The 9,650-nt window shown below is 40.7% G+C and overlaps 1 long non-coding RNA gene and 1 pseudogene across 1 annotated transcript; both read right to left on the bottom strand.

Annotated features, from left to right (window-relative positions):
* Nucleotides 1-9,650, bottom strand: part of LOC139780619 (uncharacterized) — a 186,398-nt pseudogene that overhangs the window by 44,668 nt on the left and 132,080 nt on the right.
* On the bottom strand, nt 309-2,397 carry LOC139780629 (uncharacterized). Its single transcript, XR_011720300.1, has 3 exons — nt 1,521-2,397; nt 901-1,332; nt 309-648 (listed from the first exon to the last, which is right to left on the bottom strand). It is a non-coding gene; the product is annotated as an uncharacterized lncRNA (long non-coding RNA).

Genomic DNA, 9,650 nt, shown 5'->3' with positions numbered 1-9,650 from the left:
CAAATAGATGATATCAGTGTCAATCAATTATCTAATAAAATTTCAATAGCAAGTTTCTATGTTAAATAACTATTTAATAGATCAAACAGTTTTATAATAATTACATTACTATTATATAATTCACAGCAATTCGAAATTGAACTTTTATAAAGGAACAACTATTACGGAAATTTAGAAGGAAATATTAAAAATAACATGTATATATTGGTTACACATATGACTATATTCTTTATCTCTATATTGAATTATTTATAAAGTAATTTTACAACTATATAATAATTACAATCTACTCGCTGAAATACAAATAATAACGATCAATTAAATAGAATAACATTTAATACAGTTACAATTAATATTGCAAATTAACGTTGTTACTTATAAATAATCATTATTTTCGCATAACATACTACGTTCTACAAATAAGTCGCAATAAATAGAGATCATAACACGGTTCTACAATTTAATGGAAACTACTCGACGCTTTTTCATACGCAAACAAAAACGCTCCTAAATTCCTGTTTACTACTTGCAACCCGTTAGTACCACGCGTGTCCTTACAGAGTCCTGCTCCATCGGATTATCCAGAACGATATTCTTGTAGCTTTTGAAGTTCTCTGCTTGCTCTAAAGATATCCTCCTCCTCTCTATCTGAAATAAAAATAAGAGAATTATTCGATTATTTTGCTTACTTTCCTCGGTATTAGTGATCACTATTATTTATGAACTTTTGACTTAACGACTTTCTTGCAAATATCTCGCTTCGACTTTTATCATATTAAATTCTTCTATACTTTTCTTTATTTTAAACCGCGTGAATTACAAGTTATTATAAAAAGGGACTCAAAAATAGAAACCATTAATACTTCGCTACAGTTATTGCAATTAAAGCAAAGTGATTACCTTAAATTTTATGTGTATTTATTCTATCCCACGATGCATAGTATCCATTATCCTTGTATCCCAGCCCCTCAGGCGCATATATCCCGGCAGTTACTCCATTCTGAAACAGAAAGTTTTTACAAGCCTTTACTCTGTTCTTCATATAATTAGTAGCATAATCAGTTAATGTGATTCAGGAAATAGATTTAAAAGACACTTATCTGATTGTACAACAAATTATTCTCTTGACTATCCTTCCGATCAAGGGTGCAAGTACCATCTTATTCCTTGCGGGCCTCTCTCAGGACGTATGAGACTTTCACTTTCCGGGACGCCTCCCTCAGGATGCTCAGGACATCAGGAGTGAACCAGGTCGCTGCACGTCTCTCTTAGTGCATTGTTCGGACGTAGATATTCACCTGAAACGCTTATCGCTCTCTGCCAGTCCTCGCTCTAAAACAAAAGTGAATTAATAGTTGCACGATTCGTCAATAAATAGATAAACAAATTAATAAAGATAGTTAATAACAGCACTGTTAGCTCTTTCAATCGACAGATTAATAAATCAACGGATTATCTGTTCCATTTTCAATATTATTGCGGATTAAATTTATTCTTTGATAATAAGTCTCTTCACTTACCCCGCCAGTCTCCTCTTCTTCAGGACCGCTGTTCCTGACTCTTCGCGTCACACGACGATCACGGAGCCAGTCACCGGATCTTCCGGTCACCGCGATGTCCCACACATCGTCTCCTCTCGCTTCGTCGCCGTCACTCTTCCCACCGCCAGAGTACCCGACGTAGTGAACCTAAAGAGAGAGAAATAAAAGCTATTATGAATTAATGAAAAATACGATTATTTTATTATTATTAGATTCTATTCACCTTGCTCTTTCCTCGCCTTGCATTCCTCTCGTAGATTTCTCGCGTTTGACACCACGCGTTACACACCTGTCAAACGCACAAGGAGAACGTAACCTCACCTGTCAAACGCACAAGGACAACATAACCTCACCATAATTTCGATCTCCCAAGATTACACGTCGTCAGGCCGTCTGCTCATCGCGCGTTTACCGCTAAGCCTGCGATATGAACTTCCTGACGTTGAATAACTCCAAGAAATAAAATTATTCAATATTTTATACAACTTATCTCTTTCGCGACATTCGTGCGCAAATGCACAGTGTCCTTCTTTCGGTGTGCAAATGCACGGTGCGCTTTTTTTCGTGTGCATCTTTTCCGTGTGCAAATGCACGGTGTCCTTCTTTCGGTGTGCAAATGCACGGTGCGTTTCTTCTCGTGTGCATCTTTTCCGTGTGCAAATGAACGGTGCGCAAATTTTGCGTGTCCAAATGCACGGTGGGCATATTTTTGTGTACAAATGAGCGGTGCGCATCTTTCCGTGTGCAAACGAACGGTGCGCATCTTTCCGTGTGCAAACGAACGGTGCGCATCTTTCAGTGTGCAAACGAACGGTGCGCATCTTTTCGTGTGCAAACGAACGGTGCGCGTCTTTTCGTGGGCAAACGAACGGTGCGCATCTTTTCGTGCGCAAACGAACGGTGCGCATATTTTGCGTCTCCAAATGAACGGTGGGCATCTTTTCGTGTGCAAAAGACTGGTGCGCATATTTCCGTGCGCAACTGAACAGAGCGAATTTTTTAATAATTTACTTTCTGTGTGCAAAAGACATTTGGCCAATAATTCCTGTGTCCAAAAGCACCGTGTCCGATTGAACCGTGCGCAAAGTGTCGTGTCCAATATCTCTGTGTCCTTTAGCACCGTGTCCATTTGAACGGTGTCCAAGTGCACCGCTCCCACGGCTGGTGGTGCGGGGGGTTCCGCAGGGGTCGGTCCTAGGACCACTCCTGTGGAAACTCGGATATGATGCCGCACTTAGGATCGCCCTCCCCCCAGGATGTTGGTTGAATGGGTTTGCGGATGACACATTCCTGGGGGTGGAGGGCGACGACTGGGAAGAGGCCCAACAAAAAGCCAACGTCGCTGTGGCATGTGTGGTGGCTGCCATTAAGAATCTGGGACTCCGGGTGGCTCCCCAGAAAACACAGGCTGTTTTCTTTTACAACCAAGCAAGGGGGAGGCCACCGGAGTGTACGTTAGGGTGGAGGGGACCCGTGTCCCCGTAAGAGCCCAAATGAAACTTTTGGGCCTCTGGTTGGACGGCACCTGGAGCTTTGGCGAGCACTTCGCTCGCATTACTCCCAGGATGGTGGGAATGGCAAATAGTCTGGCAAGACTAATGCCAAACCTGGGGGGGGGGGCGAGCGGACATGCTCGCCGTCTCTATGCTGCGACGGTGCAGTCCGTGGCACTTAATGGCGCACAGTGGGAAAAAAAGGTGACTTTTCGGACAAAAATCTGCCGCCAGCTCAATTCTCCACCGATTTTGATGAACTTTTTTTTAAAATACTCGTAAAGAATCCTACTTTTGCAAGGTGCTGCAGACATTTTAAAATGCGATGACATAACCTCAAAAAGAATGAATAAAACACGATATAGTGTTATGATGTATGTTGAAGACTCATGAGACAGACAGAGATCGATCTGGAACTCATCTAAGCTCCATAAATACAGATTCTTACGTCTCAAGAACCCCATAACGTCATAATTCAAACCACATAACGTCGTAATCCGAACCGCTCAACCCCATAACTTAAACACTAAATCTCATGCTCCAAAATCTTATAATCCAAAACAACGTTAGCTACAAAATTCTTGGACCCCATACTCCTGAAACTCCATAACCTCTTACCCCATACCTCATAACTTAAAATTTCATAGTTAACCGAAACACCGAAACTTTATAACCCAAAATCTTATAACTCGAAACATCATGATCTCCATGAACCCGAAACTCCATGTCTCCCAAACCCCATGAATCTATAATCCGGACCTCAGAACCCCCATAATCCGAATTTCAAAAACTCATAAAATGGGGTAACAGTCGCATAACTCCGAATCCCATGAACCCACAACTTCATTAATCCATAACCCAATGACCCAGATAGAGAGGAAGAGATGCTTCCGCATTCCTTGCTGAAAATGTAGATAACGTCAGGACTTTCCATAAACCTATAATTTCTGTTTGCTTCACTCTTCAAACATTTTCACTCCCATGACCAGTGATCATATAACCTAATACCAAATAACCCCCGAAAATTTACACTAGACAAGCAAAGCTTTACAAACTGTAGAAAATAGATATTCAAGCCAAATACCGTCGGCATTAGTGTTAACCGATGTGCACCGCGGGGAGGTTGTGGCCCTGAAAAGGGCCGATTCCGTACTCCAATTGTGTATGTGCATGAGCGCGTCTGTATGTGTGTGCGTGCGATGCATGCGTGCATGATGATTTATTCAATAGAATCTATCGTACGTTCAGCTATTTTTGATAACGGTTCTGTCTTTCTTGATTCTGTTATTCTATTTCTACTTATTAAAGGGTCAGAATGAAGCAAGAGATAATGAATAGTGTCTCTATTTGTCAAATCTCTAGCACACATTCTGCTGTTACTCGCTCTCGCTTTTCTGAAGATGTTATTGTTTCCCTCTTGCGGCTCTTCTGAATACCAGCCAATTGGGAGTTCGAACGATTTGGCTATATCGCTTCCATGTATCAGCAGTTTATGCACTGATGGTGGCATTTTATACCATCCATATAGATCTATGCAATGCTGAGCAGTCTCCAAGCAATATGTTTTGAGTTTAACGTAATCAATCCTCTTTCCACAAGTCAACACTTGTAAGATGTTGTGAAATCTCTCAATTATTTCTCTATCCAAGCCGGTTATTGTAGCTACTGATTCAGCGTTTTTTAAAAAGGAACGCGCTACATTTCCGGTGTTTGTGGTTCCATAACCTTGTTTGACAACATCCACCGTTAACGACAATTTCAGCCTTAGCTGTGTCTGGATATGTTTCTTCCTCAAACTTTTCAATTGTTTCTCTTCTTTTGTCCTCGCGGAAAATTTTTTGAGATCCATATTATATGATATATGTAATAAATATTCGAGAACACGAATCCAAGCATGTAGAGTGGAGAGACCGAATTGAAAATATGCCTCATTACATGGAAGATTTACAACATACGCTAAATCGTTGACTTTCGGTCCAACTGCACAAATATTGCAACGAGAAGAAAATTTTTGTTTAGTAAGAACATTACATGTCTTTCCATCGATCATAGTGCACTTCAAGTCAAAGCTGACATCAAAAGACATTTCATTGACATAAATAGAATAGGTATGGACTTTTTTCAGTAATTTTAAATGACGATTGTACTCCTTCATTACAAGAAAAGCAGTTTCTTTTTTCAATATAAATTTGATTGTTCTACAGTAATAGATTGATGAAGAAGTTTCATTTGTCCAAACGATAATGCCATCCGCTCTCAATTGAAGAGGTACGAAGCAAATTAGAAAAACATCTTTATCGGTAGCATTATCGTCATCATCACAGATATTGATCGTATCATCATAATCTTCTTTAGTCGGGTCATTTGTATGCAGCGACCACTTTTGTCTGGTCATCTGATTTGTAGAAGCTCCATCCATGCCCCACTTCCCAAAAAGCACTAATTTTTTATTAACATGTTTGGCAAGATCATCGTTCTTTATTTGTAACAATATTCGTTCGGTTGTATGACCCAATAAAGATATGAAATGAACACTCGCTCCTAATTGCGATGTTTGTATATGCTCACCATTTTGTGGATAACAAGCATTTCTTAACTGTACAAGTTTGGAATATGGAGGATATGAATTATGGTTATTTATTTCATAATCATATTTTCTTAACTTTTCGTACTTTCTTTTTGACAGACCCAAATCCAAAAACATGGCTCAAGTTTTATGAGATATGTTTTCGTCATGTTCATTAAAAAGATTCACTTTAGGTTCACCATCGGACTCATTACCTATCATTTTAAGTGCTTCTAATAATTCTTTTCTGCTGTAAGCTTCAGTGAGTTCTTTGATCCGTCTTCTCTTAGTCTTATCGGAGCCATCTCTGTATAATAATCGTGGTCGACCTTTTCTTTTATCATTCGTAGCATTTCGTGGTTGTGCAGGTTGATTTTGAGATGTACGATGAAGTCTGTTTCCAAAAAATTGGCGTGTTTATTGATGAAAGTTTGCGTCATCCTCGAGACACTGTGCCATTTTTTATGATAGACTGGAAAAAATATATCAAACAATTTTTTTCTAATGACCAGTAACTGACTTTCATCAAAAGAAGATGTCATTGGTAATTCTTCCAAAATCAAATCTACTTTGCTACGTTTAGATGTTGAATCACTGTTCCAGATTATTTCGCATAAACGTCGATTTTTAATTCTGTATTCCATGCTGATTCGGATACAAAATAATTGATACTTTCGGAAAGATTGAATCCTAATGAAGGTTATGTATAAATAAAAAAAAAAATTTTGGTAAGTTAAATAACCAGTGTTGCAATTAACGAAGGATGTTGACGCAAATTGAAAATTTATTTATGATGACGTGTGACATAAAAAATATGTTAATTACTATTACGATAACTTTCATCAATCGCAAGAAGATAATTTCAATGCTGTTATTTCCAAAACTATTCAGAAACTTTCGGACTAAGACGTTAATCTATTTAAAAAGTCCAGTCCAGAAACTGAATGAGCTGTTGAGAAAATAACAATGTGGAATATCAGATTTTTTTAAGTACCCAGAGTATATAGAGTGGAAATATGTTATGGAATCATTGAATCGTCAAATGATAATTTCCAATCGAAGTTTACGAAATATTTTATGATGAATTCATATATCATAAAATAGCTCATACATAAATCACAAGAAATAACATATATGTAACAAAAATAGGACAATAGAAGGAACTTTTTTACTTCAAGGATGACATATGGATCTCTTGATATTTGAATAAGCTCTAATACATTCTGCAGTCTGAATATATTCATCAGGTAGGAATCATGAAATGCATAGATAGCAATGATAAAACTCATCTAATTTCAGTCCTGGAGTCTACTTACTATAACTTACTCGTATATTCTGGAAGGAAAATTCTCGTACACAATTAAAGGGAGTAGTAGCCAGAACTACCCGTCTCACTGAGAGATCCATAGGCTATTACAGAATTAATTGTTTGAAAATTCGTGGAATTTGAGTTGATGAAATATAAGCTTGGTGTACGAGTCTTGATTTTGATGATATTGGGTTCATAAATTTAAGATTTACGGATTCATGGTTTATTCATAAATAAATAAATAAACTTTATTGGATTCTTGAGTTAAGAATGCAAGTTTCGAATTTGAAATGGACTTCAAGCTGAAGATGATGGGTCTCAGAAGTATGGATTTTTGGCTACTGGGTTAGTTTTGTATTTGCGGATTACTGGTTCAAGGTTTCTCATTTGCGGTGAAGATGAATGGTCTACGGGTTTATGGATTGATGATCTATACATACGTGGCTTTTACGTTTGTAGTTTATGTGTTATGGATCATGAGTTTTTATGACATATGTGTCACGTATTCTTCATTGGTGGGTCTTGCTTTATGGGTTATGAGTTTCATGTGTTCATGAATTCATTTGTACATGAGATTTTGAGGTTATGAAGTTTTAGAAATATGGAATTTCGAGTTCATGGAGTTTATGATGTTTCGGGTTATAAGATTTTGGGTTATAAAGTTTCGGGGATTTGGTAAAGTTTGAAATTTTGGGTTATGAGGTTATGGGGTAAGAGGTTATGGAGTTTCAGGAATATGGGATCCAAGAATTTTGTAGCTAACGTTGTTTTGGATTATAAGATTTTGGAGCATGAGATTTTAGTGTTTAAGTTATAGGGTTGAGCGGTTCGGATTACGGCGTTATGTGGTTTAAATTATGACATTGTGGGGTTCTTGAGACGTAAGGATCTGTATTTATGGAGCTTAGATGAGTTCCAGATCGATCTCTATCTGTATCATGAGTCTTCAACATACGTCATAACACTATATAGTGTTTCATTCATTTTTTTTAGGTTATGTCATCGCATTTCAAAATGTCTGCAGTACCTTGCAAAAGTAGGATCCTTTACGAGTATTTTAAAAAAAAGTTCATCAAAGTGGGTGGAGAATTGAGCTGTCGGCAGATTTTTGTCCGAAAAGTCACCTTTTTTTCCCACTGTGTGGCGCCCCGATTTGGGCGCCAGTGGCGGCGGGCTCCGCACGGATCAAGGCGATGCTACGCCGAGCTCAACGTGTGGTGGCCCTGCGAGTGTCACGGGCATATCGCACCGTCTCGCATGCGGCGGCGACGGTCCTGTCGGGGCTCCCTCCGCTAGAGCTCGCGGCTGCGCAACACGCCGAGGTATATCGGCGTACCAGGCAGCTGCGGGTTCCGAGGGGGCCTGTCTGGAACGGGGCCAGTCGAGTAATTAAGCTCCAGGAAAGGGCGGTCCTCATAGATAAATGGCGAGAATATCTTGCCAATCCCAATTTGGCGGGAAGGAGGACCGTCGATGCTGTCCGACCCTGTCTAGCGGATTGGCTGGACAGTTGGCGACACGGGTTGACATATAGGGCGACACAGGTGCTCACCGGACATGGATGTTTCGGTGAGTACCTGTGTCGCATTGGGAAGGAGGCAGCCACCAACTGCCATCATTGTGACGCGACGAGGGACACGGCGCAGCACAGGAGGAATGTCCAGCGTGGGCTGTGCAGCGCCGTGTCCTACAGGGGGAGGTTGGGAATGACCTCTCCCTCTCGGCCGTAGTGGCGGCTATGGTCGGGAGTGAAACGAAGTGGCGGGCATTTCTGGTCTTCTGCGGCCAGGTAATGTCCGCCAGAGAGGAGGCGGAGCGGATCCGCCGCGGAGGGAGAAATCCCTCCGCGGCGGGTCCGTCCCGGTGACTTTGATTTTTGTGTGCAGTCTAATCAGGGCTGTCCCGCCTTTAGGCGGCTTGGCGACCTTTACGGCCGCTCGTGTGGTAAACACCCCGGATTCTCTCCTCCGACGAGGGGTGGGTCCGGTGGCGGGAGGTCGGCGTACCGGCTGGCACCGGTCGTCGATCCAACCTCCCATAAGTAACGGGGGGAGCGGCGGAGCGGGAGGTGTCCACGCCCCGCCGCTAACGATATCTTCTGCTCATTAGCAACAGAGCCCTGGCTCAGAGCAGAGGGCCAGTCAGGCCCAGCGCAGGGGGCGTCCGGACGCTGTGCTGAACGTTCCCTGGCGCTCCCACAAGGCGCAGGTAAGGACACCCGTGAGGTTTTAGCCGGTAGGCTATACATGTAGTATCGTGGGTGATGTACATGTATAGAATCCGGCACTCCCCTCGCTCCTTTGCCAGAAGGCGAGGGGGTCTTCCCCCCTGTCACCCGGGGGGCTACCGGGCATGCCCGGTAATAGAAGATTTCCTCACGTTAAAAAAAAAGGGTATTGACACTTAATTGCATATTATTTCTATTTTTATGGAGCATTATATACTAATTTTTCAAAAACATTTAGAGAAAACTTTTTTCACAATTCATTATAATGTCTCTTTTACAATAGCTCGGAATAGAAATTACATGTTAAAAGTTGAAACTTTGAAACTCAGTATCTCGATTTTTAATACCGCAAGAAGTATTGAAATTTATACCATCGCATAAAGCACACCTCAATTAACGTATATTCACAGTTTCAAAAAAATTTAGAAAAAATCGATTTTCCGGAGAACGTCCTTAAGTCAAATTTCGTCTTTAGTATATGTAGTTATATTTACAAAAACAAAAGTAAAATATG

The sequence above is a fragment of the Temnothorax nylanderi genome, unplaced genomic scaffold, assembly GCF_030848795.1.
Source record: "Temnothorax nylanderi isolate EJ_2023f unplaced genomic scaffold, tnyl_v1.0 TNYL_tig0288_pilon, whole genome shotgun sequence".
Lineage (NCBI taxonomy): Eukaryota > Metazoa > Arthropoda > Insecta > Hymenoptera > Formicidae > Temnothorax > Temnothorax nylanderi.
Note: the sequence above shows the minus strand (reverse complement) of the source record. Positions and strands in the feature narration are given on the sequence as shown.